Source organism: Aotus nancymaae, unplaced genomic scaffold (assembly GCF_030222135.1).
Source record: "Aotus nancymaae isolate 86718 unplaced genomic scaffold, 86718_ANA_hifiasm-v0.15.2.pri h1tg000007l, whole genome shotgun sequence".
Lineage (NCBI taxonomy): Eukaryota > Metazoa > Chordata > Mammalia > Primates > Aotidae > Aotus > Aotus nancymaae.
In genome coordinates this window covers 36072074-36096082 of record NW_026988418.1, presented here as the reverse complement: position 1 = coordinate 36096082, position 24009 = coordinate 36072074, and the positions used below count along the sequence as shown (strand labels likewise).

The 24009-nt window shown below is 33.6% G+C and overlaps 1 pseudogene; it reads right to left on the bottom strand.

Moving 5' to 3' along the window:
• Positions 1-12986: 12986 nt before the first annotated feature.
• On the bottom strand, positions 12987-18277 carry LOC105710168 (arginine-fifty homeobox-like; annotated as a pseudogene).
• Positions 18278-24009: the final 5732 nt, after the last annotated feature.

The following is a 24009-nucleotide window of genomic DNA, read 5'->3' as shown; positions in this document are numbered from 1 at the left end:
CCTATATCTGGCATTTCTCCCCATGCTATCCCTCCCCAACTCCCCACCCCCCCACTATCCCCCCTCCCCCCCAACAGACCCCCGTGTATAGTGCTCCCCTCCCTGTGTCCATGTGTTCTCCTTGTTCAACACCCGCCTATGAGTGAGAACATGTGGTGTTTGATTTTGTGTTCTTGTGTCAGTTTGCTGAGAATGATGTTTTCCAGGTTCATCCATGTCCCTACGAAGGATGTGAACTCCTCCTTTTTAATGGCTGCATAATATTCCATGGTGTATATGTGCCACATTTTTCCTGTCCAGTCTATCATCGATGGGCATTTGGGCTGGTTCCAGGTCTTTGCTATTGTAAACTGTGCTGCAATGAACATTCGTGTGCATGTGTCCTTATAGTAGAACGATTTATAATCCATCAAACTCTACTACAAGGCTACAGTAATCAAAACAGCATGGTACTGGTACCAAAACAGAGATATAGACCAATGGAACAGAACAGAGGCATCGGAGGCGACACAACATATCTACAACCACCTGATCTTTGACAAACCTGAAAAAAACAATCAATGGGGAAAGGATTCCATGTTCAATAAGTGGTGTTGGGAAAACTGGCTAGCCATATGCAGAAAGCAGAAACTGGACCCCTTCCTGACACCTTACACTAAAATTGACTCCAGATGGATTAAAGACTTAAACGTAAGATAATCGGATCTTAAAGAGGTATTTGATAGGCAAAGCCGGTGGCTATACATTTTGGTGCTTAAAAAGAGATATAGGCCTTTTGTGCTTGAAGTGAAACTGTATGAAATGGTACATTGTTATTCCAGAGTTGCCAACTGCTGCTTTGTGATAACCTCTCCTTTTAAACTTGCCATTCCTACAGTTTCCATCATCACTATCTTCCACCTGCCTCACACATGTACTTGTCTGGTAATTTTAGACAGGACAAAATATTCTTGGCCATAAACAGTGAACAACAAGAACAACAAAAATTAACTTTTACCTGGGGCAAGCGTTGATTCAGTATTAGGGACAGGTTTTCTACAGATTCCTGAATTATTATTTTCCTTTTTCCCATGTTCACTGTTTCTTGGTGCTGATCACGATCCCAAAAGATATAGTCCTAAATGCCATAATCCTAGATGTTGAAATTTTAAAAGATCAAAATCCCTGAAGTCTAATATCCTGAACTTCTCAAATCCTCAAACCATAATCTGAAAAGATTTAAATCCTGAATGTTGAAAGCCAAATTCTGAGAAAGGGATTAGTGTGCTTTCCATCGTAGGCAGGATGGTTGCATCATGTTAGGAGGAATTGTTACCTGGTTATTGTCTTTATCTGGAAATTAGGTATGGTTTAAGGAGATGCATATGAGTGCCAAATTAACAAAAGGTAAACTTGCGACCTTAATGTGTCAACTGAGTGCATTACATTAAGGAAGGAATACTTAGAAACCAAGGAAAGCATTATTTTAGGTGATTGGTGAAGGTGTTTCCAGAAGATTAGTGTATGGGTCCTGGTGGACTAGATAGACATTTATTCCAATGTTGGTGGACACCCTTTAATTGGTTGGAGGCCCAAAGAGAACAAATGAGGGACGCAAATTGTTCTCTCTCTGAGAGTTGGGACAGAAAGAATATTTCACTTCACTAAAATTTCAAAACATTTTTAAAAATCAAATTAGTTAAGAGAATTGATTCACTACTCTACTATAAAATACCATGGAATTTTGATTTCATGTATTTTGAGTAATGTCTGCACATCTCAGCACCTGACTTTAGAGGGGTAGCAAAATCATGAGAGCATCATAATATAGAGTCTTACATAAACTGGAGTCTGGCCTTCTTGTGCATTCCTAATCTTTTTGAGATTAGCTAAATTAAGAAAATTGTCTGGACAACTTTCTGAGGTTAATCATCAGATCCCTGAGGAAAGTTTCTGCTGTGGCTGTGATACTCTAAAGCAACAACTTAGGAAATAATGGGAAAAGTACAGACAACTTTGTCCTTGATTCATCTGATCTGGATTCTATTATTTTCATTATTCCTTTTGGCCTCAAAAAACTTCATTTTTTGATTACACATTTATAAATTTCCTTATTTGGCTTTGATAAATTGGATTCCAGGTAAGGCCTATCTTTAGCAGGATTTGCAGTTATAGACATGGGGATTGCCACTCTTCTCTGTGGAGTACTTTTTTCAGAGCATCACTGCTTTATGATATAAAGATCTTTGTCACTCTGGGGTCTAGGATAGGGTATTATTCCCGTAGTGTCATAGGGACACTTCTTTCCCAAGTAATGTCTGGGATGAAATTCTGTCTGGTGTCTAAATATTATAGTATATGGTTTATATTTATTTACTATAAGGCAATCACAGATCATAAAATTGATCCAGTGATTTGGAGGGAAAGAAAGTCATCTTCATGTGGCTGATTTCTGTTCTTGATAGATACATTTCATATATAGCAAATGACTAAGTTGTAAATCATGATTATTTATTTCAGGGTGAAATTACTGGAAATTTCATAACTTTCTGAGGTGACATGATCGTGTATCATGATGCATAACCTAGGAGTTGCACTCTGATTCTAACCGTAGTACTAACCATGGCCCACGTAACTAACTTTCAGTCCAGTCCTGTGAAGTAGTGTAGCTTCAATCCTCTAGGGCAATTGCATTCTTGGGATCTCCTATACTTTGATAGCAAGAGTCATAAACATAGGAAGCCAGGGCAGTTCAGCTTCAAACCCTCTTAATATCATAATCTTTTCATATTAATGTTACCCTTAAGCTAACAGCAAACAGGATTGACCTTGTGCAGCTATACATCCTAATTTCTTTGTAATGACAATTTTTATATTAGTAAGCAAATTCTACAATTTCTTATAATGTTTTACATCATGCAATCCCTGTTAGTAGAGTGAAGATGAAGAGCATAGAAAGGATGAATTTCTTACTCTCCTCTTTTTCAGCAAGTCTTTTCCTCAACATGCACTTGAATATTGCTCCTTTAGGACTTCAATAGAAGTATGGAATTTCCATGCCTTCCTCGCAGCACATTGCACCTCATGCCAGGGCATAAACATATTCCAAATGGTCAGTAGGCTGTGAGGGAAATTTAAAGAAATAAAGTGGTCTCCTTACCTGTCTTTATCTGACCAAGAATGGTTTGCCATTATTTTATAGGTAACAAATTTGAGAACTCACTGATACTAAATTATAGACCTAAGGTCAAAATTTTAATTAGTGGTGGAAGTGAAAATGAGTATTCACTATACTATTTTATAGGTAACAAATTTGAGACTCACTGATACTAAATTATATATCTAAGGTCAAAATTTTAATTAGCAGCAGAAGCGAAAATGAATATTCACTATGCTACATTGCTTTTAATATCAATTTACTTTTATATTTTATTAAGCATCAAACAATGACCAGGGTCAAATATCTCTTTGATAGGAATGAACTCTGCATTTGTTCAAGGCAAATTGTAACTACATCTAATGAAGGAGCAAGAAGCTCAGGAGTTACAAACTCCATTGTGAGAGTCAGCTTCAAGATGGAAAAATAATCTGCAGCATTATGCCAGGTACCTAGGAACCCATGTAATGGAGGAACCATAATGATAATAAGTTATGTAAGATGGTGTTCATGTGAAGAGACCCTTCCCAAAGCTCAAGGTACACAAATACTCAGTGTGACAACTATTTTGATAGCTACAGCAATGCCACCAAGGGAGTGAAATCTGTTCTAACAGCAAGCAAAGCAACACATTAACAGCTTCCAAAAGAGGAAAATAACTCAACCTGAACCTATGCAATGCAGTCAGAGTACATGAGCTGGATCAGTTATTAGCCACCTGTCAATGAGGAGAGAAATTTAGTTCTTTTAATTTCTCTCTTTGAAGTTTCAGTCATAGTCTATCCCGTGCAACTTGTTCTGTACTCAAATAGCCTTAGTGGTCATTGCCAAGACTTGAAACATGCAAATCATCTGATAACAGTATAAAAATATAGGTGTGTGTACTACATGTACATGTGGACATGGCATTGCAGACTGGGCTGAATGAATACAACTCCACCAAAATTCTCATTGCTCAGGGAACTGCCTGAACATCTTTATCTTTTGACAAGCTTTTTGCAAAAGTACCAAGTCAAACAAGCAAAGAAAACACAAAAGCTTATAGGTTTTGAGTTTCAGTTAATTAAGATTTCACTTTAAATCAAAATGTAGCCACATTTTTTAAGGGTTATTTATACTTTATCTTATTCTATTAAAAATTTTCTGCAATTGATAGGACATCCACTCAATAAAATGGAAAAATAAGAGAAAAACATTTAGGATAATATAAACTAGGATAGGCGGTATGCTTGGGGAGGGAATGGTGTCAATGTCATGTAGATGAGCAGACTATGCTGTGCAGAGTTGTTATATTCAGATACTTTGGTTTTGAGCTTCCTGGGTGCCAAAGTAAAACATACAACATTGATTTGTTACATACTGCTTGTTATTCATGAGTTTGAATAGTGAAAATAATAAATTGTCATAGTCTTTGACTGGAGTGGATTACATTTAAAACCATCACACCATGTTTGGTTATAAAAAATAACTTATTAAACTAGACATTTTTCAACTTTTTAAAAGTTATCTATAGCCATCATCATATACAAGGGTAAAATGCTAGAATAATTATTTTCAGGAGTCAAAGGATACCCTCTACAACTTCTATTCATCAGTGTTCTTGGGTGTCTTAGCCAGGGCAGTAAGGCAAGTAAAAGTATTGAGATAAATTGGAAAGTGAGAGACAGATCTCATTATTTATAAGAAATATTTATCTGGAAGTTGAAAGGCAGACCACTGACAAGGTATCAGAACCAATAGAGTTGAAAAAGTTAACAGTACAAGATTAACATAGAAACGTATAGCAATATTTTATGGGAAAAATGGATACTATTTATAATAGCAATTTAAAATTACCTAGGAAAAGCCTACAAGAAATATGCTAGGGTCTTATGTCCTTTTTTGAAAGATAGACAAGAAAACTTGAATAATGAAGAAGAATATCATGGCCATGAATGGGAAAGTTAAATTGTAAAGAATTCATTTCAATCCTGTTTTAAAACTTTCAACAGGACTTACCTTAGAACTAGTCAAATTGATTCTAAAATGCATGAGAAAGTGTAATGAATTTACACTTTCTATTCTATTTACACTATTGTGAATAATGGAAATACTGTAAAGAATGGAATTTACACTATTCTATTCTTGAATAGAATAACCACTACTTAATAAGATACACATTAGTTAGATATGCTCTCCTACTATGCTTAGGAACTTAAACAGACATACCTTAGAGATATTGTGGATTTTGTTTCAGACCACAGCAATAAAGCAAATATCACAATAAAGCAAATCTCACACACACACATACACACATGAAGATTCTACTGCAATGGATTTTTAAAAAATTTTATTTTTAAGATGGAGTCTCACTCTGCCTCCCAAGCTGGAGGGCAGTGGTGTGACCTAAGATCACTGCAACCTCCACCTCCCAGTTCTAGCAATTCTCTTACCTCAGCCTCCAGAGTAGCTGGGATTAAAGGCACGTACCACCACACGCAGCTAATTTTTGTGTTTTTAGTAGAGATGGGGTTTCACCATGTTGGTCTCGAACTCTTGACCATGAGGTCTCGAACTCTTGACCTCAAGTGATCCACCCGCTGTGGCCTCTGTTATATACTGTTATACTTTATTTAATATTTGCTAATGTTAATTATTCTCAAGAAGTATAGATCTTAAATTTATAATAGTAAAAGTATAATAATATAATGGGAAAAGCATAGACTTATAAACTCAAATGCAAAGACTCTGGACACAGATTACCCTAGTTTCAATCTGGTTACACCATTTAAGAGCTCTGTGGCAGTGGAAAAATGTCTTAAGAATCCCATGCTTCAATTTTCTCATCTGTAAAGTGAAGATGGAGACACTACAGCAACTAATAGTGTTGTTATGAAGGTTAAGTAAGTTAATACTTCTAATATGCTAGAAAAAAGCCATTTTGTAAGTATTATTTAAAATAGAATATACTGTTGTATTAATATATAATAATTCATGCATATAACCTTTTTAAGTTTGATATTTTAGTTGATTATAATTTTCTTTTATTTCTTAATTTTTTCCATGTAATACATAATTCTGCAATAAACATTCTTCTAGCTATTCCTCAAAATCATAATTTCCTTAGAAAAAATTTTCATGTGCAAAATCATGATGAAAGAATATGTACCTTTTAAAGACTTTTGATACATAAGATCAAATTACTTTTTAGAAGCACTTTACTAATATATTGTAGAGTATACCAATATATTATATACAATGGATACATATATTCATTAACATTGTAGGAGGCGCATAACTTGAACCTTCCTAACACAGATGCATGTATGTGCATATGAGTTTATGCATGTAAATAAAATGTATATGGGAGAATATATAGGTGTTTATGCATGTAAATAAAATGTATATGGGAGAATATATAAGGTTTGTCTGTGTAGAAGGCCATATATGCAAACAAATGGCTTCTCATTATTTATATTAGCTGTACTTTAAATTTCTGAAGAACAAGCATTCTAACTATTGAATGTATGAACTATGAAAAACACATATATTCACTTTTTTTAAACACTTTTATGAACCGAGGAATAGATAATAACCATACTGATTTATATAAAACATTGGGGTTAAAAATTCTAAGAAAGAGAATGCTTTTATTTTATTTCAATTATGATAAGATGGTTTGTCTATGAGTATTAGTAGGGCCCTTAAATATGTTTGCAGACTAAATTCACTTCAATTGGATTGTTTAAAAAAACTGTAGACTTGAGAATTTAGTTTAAAAATAATTCCATAAAGTACTTCTAAGAACCCAGCAGAAGCATGAATCATCATCAAATTTCTCAAAGAAATTTGAGATGTAGTTCTGTTAAAACAAAACTACCATTTGATTCAGCAACTGCATTACTGGACATATACCCAAAGGAAAATAAATTGTTCTGCCAAAAAGACGCATGCATTTTTATGTTCATTGCAGCATTATTCACAATAGCAAATACTTGGATCAACCTAGGTGCTCATCAAAGGGAGACTAGATAAAGAAAATGTGGTACATATACACCATGGAATACTTCATAGCCATGGAAAAAAAGAAATAATGTTCTTTGCAGCAACACTTAGGACGTCATTCTCCTAAATGAATTAGTGCAGGAACAGAAAACCACATACCGCATGTTCTCACTTATAAGAGGGAGCTGAACATTGAGTACACATGGACATAAACATGGGAACAACAGACAGTGGGAAATACTAGAGGCAGCAGAGAGAGAGAGGAGCTAGGGCTGAAACTAACTATTGGGCACGATGCCTACTTGGGTGATGGGATCATTCATCCCCTAACCCTCAGCATCATACAGTATACCCATGTAAAAAGCCTACACACGGACCCCTTGAATCTAAAATAAAAGCATAAAATATATTTTTAAAAAATCTCTGAATGGACTCACCTTCAATCTAAGGTTCAAAAAATTCCAACAGATAAACTTTAAGACTATGACTCCCAGCAAAAACCAAACAAACAAAATCTCTCTCTCTCTCTTTCTCTCTCTCTCTCTCCCCCCACACACACATACATACAACCACACAAGCGCCTGCATGTGCATGTGTGTGCACACACATACACACATATATATACACAAAAGGCACCAGAGTTTAGATAAATAGCAACTGATCTGAATGTTAACTAACCCAGAAATGCTGGGTACATATTCTTGGAATTCCTTCTTGTTTCCCACTTCTTAGTATTGATTCAGTTTATAAAATGTTTTAAAATTCTTAAAACTCAGTAATAGGAGGACAAACAACACAATAAAATTGGGTAAAATATAAAAAATACTTCACAAAAGATATGAGAATGGCAAATAAACATATAAAGATTGCCATTAGTCGTAAAAAATATGAATTAAAATTACAATGGAACAGAATGGCTAAAATGAAAATGACATCATAGGATGCTGGCAAGGATGGGAAGAAAACTCTTCATCATCACTTCTTGGAATTTCCAGTGGTACCATTTAAAAAAAAGATTTTGCTGTTTATTACAAATTAAGTCATACACCTACAGCTTCCATTCTTTGGTATTTTCCCAAAAGCATATGTATGTAAAAAGATGTGTACATGAATGTTCATAGAAGCTTTCATTGTAAAATACAACAAAAATATTCAACAACCTATGTATAGATAAACAAATTAAAGTACAGTCATGCAATGGAATACTCAGCATTAAAAAATGAATGAATTATTTATGCATGCAATAAAATTAATGCTTTTAAAAATCATTATGCTGAATGAAAGAAGCTAGAGTTCCAAGCTGTACAATTCCATTTATATGAAACTATGGAAAAATATGAACTAATTCTCTGACAGAAAAAGAAATCAGTAGCTTCCTGTGGATGGTAAGCAATGAGACAGATGGATTACAAAGTGGCAAAATGAAATGTGATGATGGAAAATTCAATGTCTTGATTGTAGTAATAATTAATTGAGTGAGTACTTACCAAATTGTATAGTTTAGCTATGTTCGGTTTATTGCATATTAGTCTTAACTCTATACATTAATTTTAAAAACCTACAAAGGGAGATGTCATGAATGGAATGAGAAATTCCATGAAAATAATTTCTGATTCCATTCATGACATCTCCCTTTGCTTTCCCATGTCTCAATCCTCAGTCTAAATTTTGTCAGATTCCAGAATTAGAGATAATGGGAATGTACTGTGTTCTTTCACTTCTTTTATTACCTTATATTTCTCACTCTGTGAGGATAATGGTGACATAAAGATGAAAGATAACAGGAAAGGGGGCAATAGAGCAAAGACTTCTTCCATAGCTAGTGTTTGCTGCACTTATTGTTTTACTGAATGTCCTCTCTAATGGAAGCCATCCAAATGTTTGTTTTCTCCTGTGGATTATTTCCCTGAGTTCCTGAAAGACTGCCTTCCAAAGACCACAGCAGTTTCATATTCTTTGACAAGGCCTGGGGTTTTCTTGTGACATGTTCGTAAGTTCTGTTTTGGAGAAGAGGTCTTCTGCTCCATTTGGTAATTTTCTTTGGTAGTAAATATGATGTGAAGACAGCTTCTACCATGTGTTTTTTTCTTTGTGGTATTAACATGGTCCACAGGGAAATATACTCACTTCTACTCTACCAAACTCTGTATATGCAGGATATTCTCACTGCAAAGTTTCTCCTCCTAACTTCCAGACTTCATGTTTCTCCAAATTCCTGAGAACACATGCAAGCTCTGCCAAAAATAACACTCATGTTTGTACCATAGCACAGGTTTCCAAGTGTATACAGGTGGCAGGTGGAATATCAGAAAGGATTATTAAAGGGCCCAGGCAGTCACCCTGCTATGGCATGTTGTGGCACTCATCATCCACTATTCTTGGCTTTGATATTTCAGATCAGATTTTAATGCAACAGGAAAAGATCTCCGTGTGTATGCATCACATACATGTGAACTTCCCTATCATTTTTAAGAATTTGAGGAAGGAAATAGGTTGCAGTAGGTTTGTCTGCTACTTTGATCCTAATCTATCACTTACCCTTCTCCAGTGATATGATCTTTAATTATTTTAACAAAATTATAAAATGAATAGGAGAGATTATCTGGAGAAGTCTTGAACAGTGGATAAATCTACTGTTCTGACTGAAAATGTAAAATCTCTTTAGGCAATTTCAGTGATAAGCACATTGCTTCAATGTGCATCAGGAACAGGTCAAGAATTCTCTTTGTATTCAGTAAAATTTATGATGAACAAGACTTAAGAGAAATAAAAAGTCAGACAACTAGATTAGCATAACATTATCCAAAATGACTTGTTAAAAATACTATAAAAACCGAAATGATCATGACTTCTGATGTATGGCTTTAGACAATCCTTCAATTTATCACTTGATGTCACAGAATATACATTAAATAAAAATGTATATGACAACCTGAATTATAATTTTCTCTAGCAAACTTAAATCACAATGCCAACATGGAAAATCTAGTAAGATAATCAAATAAATAGTCTACACATCAAAATGTATTAACACATTACAATAAAAATGAACCCAAGGTGTACATCTTATACCACATGAGACTACATGTTACTTCCTGCACTCAATGAAAGTATTAAAATAATTGTGTTGTATGTTTTAATTGAGCATCAATAGAAGAAATCGTGAAAATGCTTAAGAAATTACTTTTGACAATTTTGCAATAAATGTAAAGTTTAAAAATGAAAGCTGAATTTTTTGATTAATAATTTATATTTCTATCTAATAATGATAAAAATTATAAATTACCAAATGCCTATAATTTCTTAAATAACATACTGAAACTTAGATAAAAGTTACTTCTAAGAAAGATTAACAAATCAAAGACTTTTTGAAAAAAATGTTTTAAAAATAATTCTGTTGAGATAACAAATTTTATCATATTTCTCATACAAAAGATAATATCTTAGCTGATTTTTGTTCTCTTTCACTTTCCATTCACTGTATTTTATTTCCATCTAATGAGCATGTTAGTTAACTTGTGGCATAAGTGGAGCTAATCCATGACTGGGCAAAAGTAACCAAGCATTTTTCTCAATCCCTATGAAGCTTAGAGTCTAGGGAAAACAAGTGAATAATCAAAATATGGTAAGATAAGTAAGATGAGGAAATAGAAACTTAATTATTACATTGGTGCAAAGATAATAGCGGTTTCTGCTATTATTTTTAATATATAAAGCAATTTGCTCAATGAAACACAGCAAATAAATAGCAGATGTGGATTTTTCAATACACAACTGCCAGACGCCAAAACCCTTGTCATCAAGGGCGGCTGACATATTGAGGAAATAAGAGTAAAACATGAAATTATAAACAACCGATGTAACATTTAAGGTAACAAAAACATGATTCGGAAAAAGATCTAAATGTAATAAACAAATATTATTGAGTATTATTCTAGAATAGACTTGTTGATTATCCAATACAAAATATGACGTCTATTTTTTTCTAACAATATTTAAATATTTCAAAGGTACCATTATCTCATAGGTTGGAATAACAAATATAATAATGATATTATATTTGATAATGTCATAATAATCAAAATTAATCTAATTAGAGGTAGTATACTTTTTGTTGTTCACATTTTATTTCTAAACAAACATTCTGACCTATGTACTAAGACATATCAAGTAATAAAGGATCACCATATCGTATGTTGTGATATCAAAAAATAAAATATTTTAAGCTACATAATCTAATTGCACCCCAATTACAAATGCATTTCGAAAAATTAGGAAATTTTAAAACTTATAAACGGTCTTAATGGTACAAATATGTTTGTAAATCATCCAACCAACATACTTTTAAAATGTCAAAAATATTTCAGGAGTAAGAGGAAACTTACAATGCAAGACAATAGTGACAACTGCATGAGAAGACATTTGTAAATACTTCTGTTAATCAGTCAATGTTAAAGTACATATTTATTTTGACGCATTAAGATGAAGGAAGATCTTAGATCATGTTTACTAAATGCGCTTACAGAATAAGAACAGAAGTTTCATTGGCTATTGAGATTATTATCATATATTTGAAATTTAATGGAATGAATCAATGAATCGCTCACTTTTAAAAAATGACAACATTCTTAGATTGAAATTACGTTTAGTACATACTTGCTTACCATACGTTTTTCAGTTATAAATAATTTAAAATATCTATATTGCAGATATTATTATCATTGTAATCGCCTAAGAGTTATAGATGGCTATGTGGTGCTTGCACAAAAAGATAATTAGTAACCAAAAAAAGTGACATTCAACTTACTCTGAAGTTGTAAATTTTTCATCTATACACAAAGGTCTCATTATATTAGTATATTAACATTGTGATGTTGATGATTAACATTAATTAAATATATTATTCAATAGTTGTTAAAAAATTTCTCCCTGAAAATTATATTTATTTTGCTTTTTAAAATTGTAACACATTTGGTTAAGTTTTTAAAAATCAATTATATTTATAAACATAGTTGATTCTCATTATTCACAGTAGTTACATTCTAGAAAGTCATCGTGAACACTGAATTAGCAAATACTGAATCATTGCCCCTAGGAGAAATAAATATAGGATTAAGCTCCTGTGAACTTTTGTCACAATGCTGACATCAACTGATCAATACGTAACTTTGCTTTTTGGTGTGTTTCTGTTTAAATATGTATTTTAAATATATACCATTGATTAATTAACATTGAACCTGATCAGTAACACTAAAACTCATGCCTGAATGTAGTTTATCTAACACAGGTACTTTCCTCATTAGGAATATTATAGCTTTCCTTTTTTTTATTATACAGTAAGTTCTGGGGTACAGGTGCAGAACATGCAGGATTGTTACATAGGTATACATGTGCCATAGTGGTTTGCTGCATCCATCACAAGGTCATCTACATTAGGTATTTCTCCTAAGGCTATGCCTACCCTATCCCCCCATACCCTACTATCCCTCCCATAGCCCCCACTCCCCAACATGCCTGGGTGTGTGATGTTCCCCTCCCTGTGTCATTGTGTTCTCATTGTTCAACACCCACTTATGAGTGAGAATATGCAGTGTTTAGTTTTCTGTTCTTGTGTCAGTTTGCTGAGAATGATGGTTTCCAGGTTCATCCATGTCCCTGCAAAGGACATGAACCCATCATTTTTATGGCTGCATATATTCCATGGTGTATATGTGCCTTTATCCAGTCTATCATTGATGGGCATTTGTGTTGGTTCCAAGTCTTTGCTGTTGTGAACAGTGCCACAATAAACATACGTGTACATGTGTCTTTTTTTTTTTCTAAATGGTCCATATTTATTAGTACTCTGGTCAGAGAAATTCAAACGCTACCATTTGGAGGTTTTCTGCAATTCCAGGCTGTCTGTTAGACTGTCGGCTTCAAAGCCTTGGCTTGTCATACTGGGCCAGGTTTGTGTGAGAGATAGGCCTACAGCTGAACCAGCAAAGTGCTGAGAGAGAAACCCAGTTCTCCTACCTGGTACTTTGTGGGTGAGAGATACTGATACAGACAGTGGAAAGAAGAGCTGGATATCTCATTCTCATCAGGAAGATTGTACAGTTCTATGACTTGGGATATGTCATAATCATCAGAGTACAAAGCAGGAACTGAGGCCACCAGCTTCTCCCATTGAGTATCTCGCATTTGGAAATCACTTGTGGGACTCTCAGTGAAGGTAGAGTTCCATGCCCAATTGGAAGGGTCTAAGGGCTGAGGAGGAAGGGAGCTATAGAAATCTGAAACCACAGGAGAAAAAGCATAAGAAATAATTGGATGTTCTCAGGAAGGTGGGCACGTTCTTCTTGAGTAGAAGGATTTGGTTTGGTTGCATTGCTTATTGCTGCTGCCGCTGCTGCTTTTTTCCATTTGAATCACCGGTTCCTGAACCAAACCTTTACTGTCTTTATAATAGCATAATTTACAACCTTTGGGTAAATACCCAGTAATGAGATTGATGGGTCAAATGGAATTTCTAGTTCTAGATCCTTGAGAAATTGTCACACTGTCTTCCACAGTGGTTGAACTAATTTACACTCCCACCAACAGTGTAAAAGTGTTCCTATTTCCCCACATCCTCTCTAGCATCTGTTGTCTCCTGATTTTTTAATGATCACCATTCTAACTGGCATGAGATGGTATCTCAATGTGGTTTTGATTTGCATTTCTCTAATAACCAGTGATGATGAGCTTTTTTTTCTTGTATATCTCTTTTAGGCAATATATAGCTGGATTTTGTTTTACTACATGCTTTTTCATTTTTTTCTCTTTAACTGGCGAGTTTAGTCTCTTTTTACTTATTGTGATTAGTAATATGGTGTTTCTATCACCCTGTTGGTGCTTACCATTTATTAATTCCTTCTATGTTTTTTGTTTAATTTTGGCTTATTTTGGACCAATTGTTTTTAAAAATCCAATTTCCCCTGTTAAATTTTGCAATGTTTTCACTGTTTCTTTTCCTTTAGTAATTATGCTATAAACTTTAACATGTGTACATAACTTATGAAGCTCTAAGTTTAACTGATGCTTATATCTTCTGAAAGTACATCCTCAATAATATTCTAAATACTTTATTTTATTTTATTTATTTTTTATTATACTTTAAGTTCTGGGGTACATGTGCTTTTCTTATTTTTGTTGGCTGTATAAATGTCTTATTTTGAGAAGTGTCTGTTCATGTACTTTGCCCACTTTTTGATGGGGTTGTTTGTTTTTTTCTCGTAAATGTATTTAAGTTCTTTGTAGTTTCTGGATATTAGCCCTCTGTCAGATGGGTAGATTACACAAATTTTTTCCCATTCTGTTGGTTGCCAGTTCACGCTAAAAATAGTTTCTTTTGCTGTGCAGAAACTCTTAAGTTTAATTAGTCCCATTTGCCTGTTTTGGCTTTTTTTTTTTTCCCAGTGCTTTTGGTGTTTTAGTCATGAAGTGCTTGCCCATGCCCATGCCTATGTCCTGAATGATATTGCCTAGGTTTTCTGCTAGGGTTTTGATAGTATTAGGTCTTATATTTCAATCTTTCATCCATCTGGAGTTAGTTTTTGTATAAGGTGTAAGGAATGAATCCAGTTTCTGCTTTCTGCCTATGGCTAGCCAGTTTTCCCACACTATTTATTAAATAGGGAATCCTTTCCCCACTGCTTTTTTTGTCAGGTTTGTCAAAAATCAGATGGTTGGAGATGTGTCTTTCTTATGCTTAAGGACACTAAACAGCACTTTAGTTTGGGGATCATTTTAATAGGAAGATCACCAACAAAGAACACAGAAATGGAAAAAAAAAAAAATGTAACATTAAATAGACCATGTAAAGGACCCTTGTTTGAAGAATGAGAGCTAAAACAAGAAAGCGGAGCATTACCGTGTTTCACTTTATCTGGGAACATGCCTGTCTGACAACACAATTTCTTTTTCTACTTCACATTATGTGAATTACCAAAGCAGCCTCAAGTGTTGATTTTGGGGTCACAAAAAATTTTAGTCTGTAGGCAAATCTGCAAATATGGAATTTGAAAATCCTGAAGATCTACAGTATGTTGATGTATCTGTCATGTGAGCATTCCTCCTTCCTTTTTTGAGGAGTTTTCTTCAGACATGAGATGAGTGACACCTAACTGATTATAGAATTTGTAGAAGCCCCTCCTCTAGGTCCTTCTTTATAGAATAATCTGAAGCAAATATCTTCTGCTAAAGATATTTCTTAATTTGATTCAAGATTTTCCCTGGTTTTGAGAATAAAAATATTGGTAAATATGTTAGAAACTAATAAGACATAAATGGGTACAAATATGCAAAGGCAAAACCAGTAATCACATCATTTGTACTATCATGATGTTTTGACTGATGCCTATCCCCTTTGGTCAGAGCCAATTTTGATTGACCAGACATATAGCTTTCAATATAGCTATGATGTGTTAGTTTAAAAACAGTGTATATCACTTCAATAAGTAAGGATACCCATATTTTCCCTCCAGGAATGCATATCTTCTTCATTATATGCAAAGTTTTGTAAGTGGATAATGTAGCAATAAAAATATACAAAAAAGTTGAAATCAAAATCAATAATTTTCTATTAGAATGAAGAAAATAAAAATAAAATGAATAGCTTACTGAATTTCAAAGTTGCATGTAGAAAAAGTAGAAAAAGAGAAACCAAAGAATGAAAACACGGCTGAAAGTTTTATAATCCTGTTTACATGACATTCTGGAAAGGCAAAACTATAGTGACAGAAATTGGAATCATTGTCACAAACCCCAGAAAGTGGTTGTCAGAGGTGGTGGATAGGGGAGTGATTGGTTACAAAGAAACTTTTGGACATGATATAAATGAAAAATTAGTGTACTGAACAGTATTAAGATTAAGGACTTCTCTTCATCACATGACACCACTAAAAGTATAATGTAGTCCACAGAATGAGAGAAGGTGCTCCAATACCTACATCTAACAAAGGAGTTATATTCAGGATACCTAAACAGCTCCACTCAATAGCAAAAACAGACTTTGTTCTTAAATATAGCATAGCATATTCAAATGAACAACAAGCATAAAGAATGTTCTAAATTGTATCAGTCATAAAGAAAATGCAAATTAATTGCATGAAAACAACCACTAAAATTTTTAAATAAAATTTTTAAAATTATGGAAAATACCAAATATAGGCAAGGGTATTGAGCTACGGAACTCTCCACTGTTTCATGGATAGTTCAACCACTTCGTAAAACTATTTGGTAGTATCCACCAAAGTTGAATATATGCTTACTCTATATTCCTACAATTCTATTCCTAGGTATATATCAGAATATATTCTATGTGTGTATTTACCATATAAATAATGTTCATCAACAGACATTTCATCAACAAACATATCGGAATGGTCATGGCAGCACCAAGAGTAATACTCTAAAACCAGAAAACACTCAATGATTCTGAATAGCTGATTTGACACATAAATTATGGTGTTTTATATGATGGTGGAATTCTATATAGCAATGAAAAGGAATTAACTAAAACTGTATGCAATGAAATGTTTGAATTTTACAAGTATATTATTGCATGAAAGAAATTAGAACAAAAAGTTCATTCTATAGGATTCACGACACATTTTTGTTTCTGGATGCAAGAAAAATAAAAATTATCCTTGTTGAGTGGTATTTAAAAGGAGTACAAGGTATACTTCTAGAATTCTGGTAATGCTAGATTTCATCATCTAGTGAGTTCTCTATCTAGATTTTTTTTCATTTCTTGTGAAAATTCCTCAAGTTGTTTAATATGATTTCTCTATATATCTGACTATATATTTCAATAAAAAGTTAAGAAAATTTGATTACTTATAGAAAAATGGATGTGTTCTGACAATTTAAAATTCTTCAAATTTTTAATATATTTCTTTTTTTATTTTTTCAAGATTAACTCAGACTTTTCCGAGGCTTTTTTTTCTATTTAAAGGCTTGGTTTTTAGATAGCTGTTCACAAGGTTCTCACTGGTCTGCTATTGGAAAATCTCTGGCTGTTTTGGCTCTCAAAAGGTCTTCTATTTTGTATTTGCTATTTTAAATGTTCTTGTCTTCTGGGTGCCCCTGTATTAAGGTGGAATGAAAAGTCAACGAGTATTTCCGCTTCAGTTTTCCATACTTTTTCAAGCTTACTCAAACCTAAAACTGTTTTACATGTAATTTAAGCAAACATCTTTATTAAGAACTATGTTCTATTTTCTAACAAGAAAAGATTACCAACTCACAAGTAGAAGTTTTCTAGAAAATTACATATTTTGTATAGCTTAATCTCATGTTTGTTTTCAGTTAATTATGAGCCTCCCCATGATATGATTGTTGTGACACTAATCCTGTTCTAAATCTCTTAACAGGAGAGGCTCTGAAACTTGTGGACACTCCCCATCCCTATTCCAACTTTACCTTACTAATTTTGCAAACAACTGATAAATTACTAGTTAATAAACTTTCTTATGATCTGTATTTTCACTGGGGATTTCACAGTCTTGTGTTTCGGAGACTATTTTTCAATAGACCAGCCTATTTTTATTTATTTTTGTTTTTGTCATATAGTAAACATAAATTAATTTAAAATATGCTAAAACACTTGATGCTAATACTATTACATGATCTGTCATTAAGAAAGCCAATTTCCCACAAAACAGAGAAGGTAGTAATGTAATTTTCTAGGTGTTAATTTATTTCCCATGCTGTAGATACTCACATCTGGGCCTTCTGGGTTTTTTACCTTATCACCTATTAACTTTTACAGTTTATCTCAGTAAAGTTTTTTGCAAGGAGATGTACAATGTGGTATGAGTAACTAAAAATAGCTTCCCATTGCTTCTGTACTAACAGTTCCAAAATATTAGTTGCATAAATTATGCTGAGTTTAAAAGATGGATATCCCTATACCTCATTCCTGGAGATATTTACTCTGCAGCATTAACTAGCACATGCCACTTCTCTGAATCATTCCCTTATTTCCAAAGCAAAATTTTGCTGAAATTTGTAGTTACTATTCTGTAGTTTTTCTATTATTTTTGTGTTTTAGTCATTCATCAACACAAGCCAGTTTCCTAGCATAAATGTAAAACTTGGAGGGTAGGAAATCACCTTGAGAAAGTCACGCATCACGCGTTTCAAATTTAATCATGAATTCAGTAGCTCATTTTTAAAGAAAATTACTATTTTAGTTCTGTATGTTATCGGAATTGGATTAGGTACTGGATTTTAAAAAAGTGACTAGAACTCTGTTCCTGACCTCAAGAACATAAAACTGCTATTATAACTACTATTGGTGAGGAAGGAGACCCAGGCATCTAAGATCACCTCTCCCTTGACTTCCGCACTGCATTCCAATAGAAGAAAAGGCTGGCCAACTGGCGCCTCCTATATCACCTTCCTGTAAATAGCAGGCATGGTGTGGAAAAATCTCTCCAAAAGACATTGTTTTTACTTAAACAAGATCAAACCCCTACCCCACTCCTCCATCTGGAAACCAGAACCCTTTCATGGTGATTTCTAAAGCTGTAAACCCAAGACCCTTTCATATGTGATTTCTAAAACTGTAAACCCAAGACACTTTCACTTGTAATTTCTAAGGCTGTGAACCTAAGATTCTTTCCTGTGTAATATCTAGAGTGTAAGCTAATGTAAAGGCAGAGCTTCTCTTTGTTAGGCGAGCTTGGTGGTTAGACAAATTGTTGCCTTGCTCCCGGGCCATAATAAAACCTCTTCCTTCCTAGTTTGGTGTCCGAGAGATCTGGTTCTCGTGGCTGCTCCTGCTTCATTACTACTACCACTACATTACCACACTACTACTACTAAATTACTACTAGTAGTAATGACCAAAAGCAACACAACCACATGAGAAATAAGAAAAAGCATTTATGGAGTCATTATTACATGACTATTACTATGAGCATTTTGATTAGCACAGCAACTTGAGTTGGGAGCTACTAACCTTAATTTTCTTTTTAATAGAAGAGTGAATTCAGGCTCAGAAAGATTAACTAACCGTCTCCAGTTCCTCCAGTCACTAATCTATTATAGAGTCTAATAAATACAATAAATTAAACATGCTAACTCAGCTAACTAATAGACATGACTAATTCACAAAATTAGTAAAAATTAGTTATGTGAGTAACAACCAAGAAACTATCAATATTGCCTAATGGTGAGGGGAGTAGGGGTGGATCAAGGAAAGCTTTACCAAGGATGTGACTTAAAGAAAGTGCAATTAGTTATTTACCAGATGGAGAAGGGTTTAGATACGAATAGAGGAGGATAGTATTGTATAGTGTAGAAAGAAAAAGGGAACTTATTAAGCCAAACACTGAGGTAGAACCACGTTTCATATAAAATTTAAGGAGCATGAGAATGAAAGAACGTGTGGCCATACAGGATTTAAAGGGAACTTGAAAGGGTGGTTTCAATAAAACGATGATGCAGATGATATTGACAATGATTTAATTTCTGAAAATGAGATTTGTTGGTTCAGGATTATAGTTTATAAATAACTTTGGATAAAATATCTGTAAATCAATGGAGATTAAAAATGAGTAGATATAATAAAATTTTTCTCTTATGTTTAATCCTTAGGTGGCAGAAAGTTCTCCATATTTAACAGGAAGAAAACCTTTAAAATTTTAATAGAGATCTAACAAAAACTTTGTATCTAATCAATTTTGACTGAGCATAGTAGCTTCAGACCTAGAACATACTCTCTAAATCCATAATTGAATACATGATGTTTTAGTGCAGTAGAAGGACTATAGCTTTAATGCAGGACAGGTGAGTTCCAAAATTCTGACTGAGCCCCAGAGAGCTTTTGACTTCATCCAGAAGGAATTCAAGGACAAGCTGATGGTGTTAGATAGCAATCTTTTATTGAACAGTGCTGCTCCTTGTGAAACAGGTTAACTCATAGACAGTGGGCCCAGAGTCCAAAACTTACGGGCTGTTGGCAACTGTATTTACACCCACTTACACCCACTTTCAATTACATGCAAATTAAGATGCAAATTGAGGAGTGGGTTATTTAGCACTTTCAAGGAAAAGGGCAATAATTTATGGGTCATTGCTAAGGAAAGGGATAATAACTTCCTGGTTGTTGCTACAGCATTTGTAAGCTGTCATGGTGCTGGTGGGAGCCTTTTATGCTGATGAGAAATGAGGGAAACTAGGAATTACTTTCATCACCATCTGCTTGTTTTTACCAGGTCTTTTTTTTTTTTTTAACTTCATCCTGTCAGGACCAGGAAAGACTCCCTTCTGGTCTCCTACCTCAGTTTTGTCTGGATTATATTACAGACCTAACAATTAGGAGTGTGAGGACCAAAAGAAAATTTTATTTAGTGCTATTAATATTTTGTTTTTAAAAAATTCAGAGAGAAAATATCTTTAGTTCAGAAAAATAACTGCAAGAAATAGTCTTATTCATAAAAAATATTTTATTCAGTTGTTAAATATCTTTAAAATATATCTGCAAAAAATGTACTAACTTCTGTCATCTACTCCACAGCTGTCTTCTGCCAGTTGAAGGTCTATGAATGTAACAGTTCAAATTAAAATTGCTAATCCTAGATTTAAGGAAAAAAGATACTAGGAAAGAGCTTTCACATTTTAACTGGCACATAAGACTAAGAACAACTGATTCTGTCAAATAACAAAGCACCTTGTACATTTTTTTTTTCTTGTGGATGAATGAAAATGTTTCAGAGAGTGTTCAAATTTTTCTCATATGCAACTAAAAGAAATGACTAAACATATCAGCATACAAGGATCTTGATAAAGAAATTTTCTTTGGAAAACTTTAACAATGGAAGAAGAGGAAAGAATTTAATTAGAACTCAAGAGGAAATACTATCATACAGAAACGTGATCTAATGAGAATGTGTTAATATCCATCTTGGTTCAAAGATAAGTTTGACACTTAAGAATACAGAAGTTAAAAAAAAATTTATAGATAAGTAAACTGCAGATCACCTGGGTCCCATAAGGGCATGAACATAGGTCCCAAATTCAATGCACTGAGCAAAAGGCATTGCTTTATTAAACTTCAGTAATTATTAGCAATTCTATTCTGATGAAGTTGAGATCTACTTATTTACAAACATATAATTTTTTAATAATATAGAGACTACTTTTTGAAATAGTTATTTTCTAAATTTACTGAAAGTCTTTTCCTAAATGAATTCTTATGTTCTTATGCCCTTCTCTATTTACATGGTGAAATCCTACTCAGGATTCAATTTTAAGTAAAATAGTCAATAAAATAATTAATAAGTTATATAATTTACTTAATATTCAATTAAAATGCAACTCCTCAATATCCTCCCTGTACTTTTTATGACTAGCTTTTTTTAATACCCATATAATTTCCCTCTTAGTTTTCCTAGGGCCCTCTGCAAAGACCTTTGTTATAGCACTAATGCTGATTTGTCACTCTTTTTAGACATCATAAATTATTAAAACCCAAAGCAGAGAGTATTTCTTTAACTTTAAAATTTTTCTGAGAACCTGGCACATAGTAAGTGATTAATGAACATATCTTAATTACCAAGTAAAAATGAATAAACAAAAAAAGAAAAAGTAAATCAATTAATGGTTGAATGAAATAATTGACAAGTGTTGGTAGGAAGGGTAATTATCATCCTTCTCACTTCCACTTATGCTTCCATTTCATTGACCTGTACTTTTATAAACCTGTGCTCATATCATCGGCCTCCAGCAGTCTCTATGGCTTCTCATTGATAACATTTATTGTTCTCTCTCTTCACTTTTGGTTTCCTTCTCCTAATTTGATTTCTTTCTTCTTCATCCCAAACTCACCATTCCTAGGTGTATTCAAGACAGATTCAACTTTTTAGCATACCAATTGCTTGGCCTCATCTTCTCTATAACCTCGCCTGCTTCTTGATTCTTGTTATTACCTAACATTGTTTTTTCTTTGACATAATAATTTGAAACCCCTCTTCTTCAGCCTCAGCTTCCCATTCACCAACAGTTTGCTTTAGTCATCCAGAGATTTCTGGAACCTACTTCCCCAACTTCTTTACTTCTTTCCAAACACCTTTACTCTCTTTTCCTGCTCATTATGATCCATCATAGCCCACAGTCTATTAAAAACATTCTCAGGACTTGTTATAACTCTGTGCCAGCTTAAGAGCACTGGAGAAAAATCTCAAATTTTCTCATTTATGCAACTATTGAGTAATATTTTCCATCTCAGTTCTGCCAATAATCGTATTCTTCCATAGTTCTCCCTCTCCTATGCTCCAGAGTGGCAAAACTGACTCTGGTTTCTGTGAGGTGTTTACTCCAATCAAATCATAAGTGCTTTTGATAGTCTTCTAAATAAAATTAATATTTTCTTCTTTCCTGCTCTACTTCACTTACTATGTTTATTGTTGAGATTTCAGTTTAAGCATCACTTTCTTTGTTCAGCCATTCCTGACTCTCTAATTAATATTAGGTTAGTATTTCCTCCATATTGTCATTTACCCATTATAGCTATTTTCATGCTTTAGTTTTCTGATTTAATTGTACATCTTCCTTAATATACTACTATCAACATAGGAAGAATAAATGTCTCCCTTAAAATTAAAAATTATATTTTTCCAAAGTGCTATAACCTAAATGTGTCCCCTAGTATTCATTGGTTGAACACTGAATCCACAATGAGACAGTGTTAGAAGGGAAGGCCTGATAAGAAGTGTATAGGTCATTTTAAAGCTGCTGTAAAATGGGGTACACTGGAGTAGATTATTCCAGTCTTCTGTTTTTCTGCCATCCAGGAACACAGTTTATCCTTTTTTGCCCTTCCACCTTCTGCCACATAAGGATGCAGTAAGAAGCATCCATGCCAGATACTAGTGCCATGATCTTGAACTTTCCAGCCTCCAGAACTAAGAGGGAATACACTTCTGTTCTTTATAAGTTAACCAGTCACAGGTATTTTGTTGTAGTAGTATAAAATAAACTGAGATACAAAATAGTATGTGAATATGGTTAAAATATCTATTAATAAAGGGTTTATTATATAACAGTTAACTTCACCTTGCCTCAAAATTCCCAACACCCAATCTTACTCCCCAGAGGAGAATTACGTTGAATTATTTACTGTTTATGTTTTCTAAGAGATGACCTCATAGCTGTGTATAATATGTTTAATGTAATTGTTTCTTGAGACCTTTTAAGACATTACCAATTGTCTTTTTAGAATAATAATAGATCAAAATGTAGCTTGACTCAACCCATCTCTTCGTGTTCCTTACATTTATATTTAACATTATCTTTACACTTTTGCTACTTTTAAGAGAGTACTTAGCCTCACCAAACATTTTTTTTTTGATCTTATAGAACATAAAATAACTTTTAAAATACTCCCTCATACACTTGTAAATTAGAAACTGAAAGCGTTCACTACATGTTTAAATGGTCACAAAGGGCATATTCTAAAGCATACTATAAATACTTAATTTTTAAAATAAATAAAAATATTTCATTCTTTCAAAAATGTACTTAATTTTTAAAAAATTTCATGTGTTTTTCTTTCTTTCTTTTCTTCAACATTTATTTTAATTTCTGGGATACATGTGCAGGGTGTGCAGGTTTGTTACGTAGGTAAATGCACGCCATGATGGTTTGCTGCACAGATCAACCCATTACTTACGTATTAAACCCAACATTTATTATCTATTCTTTTTGATGCTCTCCCTCCCACCACCCCCTCGGCTGGCTCCAGTGTATCTTGTTGCCATCACGTGTCCGTGTATTTGCATTGTTCAACTCCCACTTACAAGTGAGAATATGTGGTGTTTGGTTTTCTGTTCCTGCATTAGTTTACTGAGGATAACAGC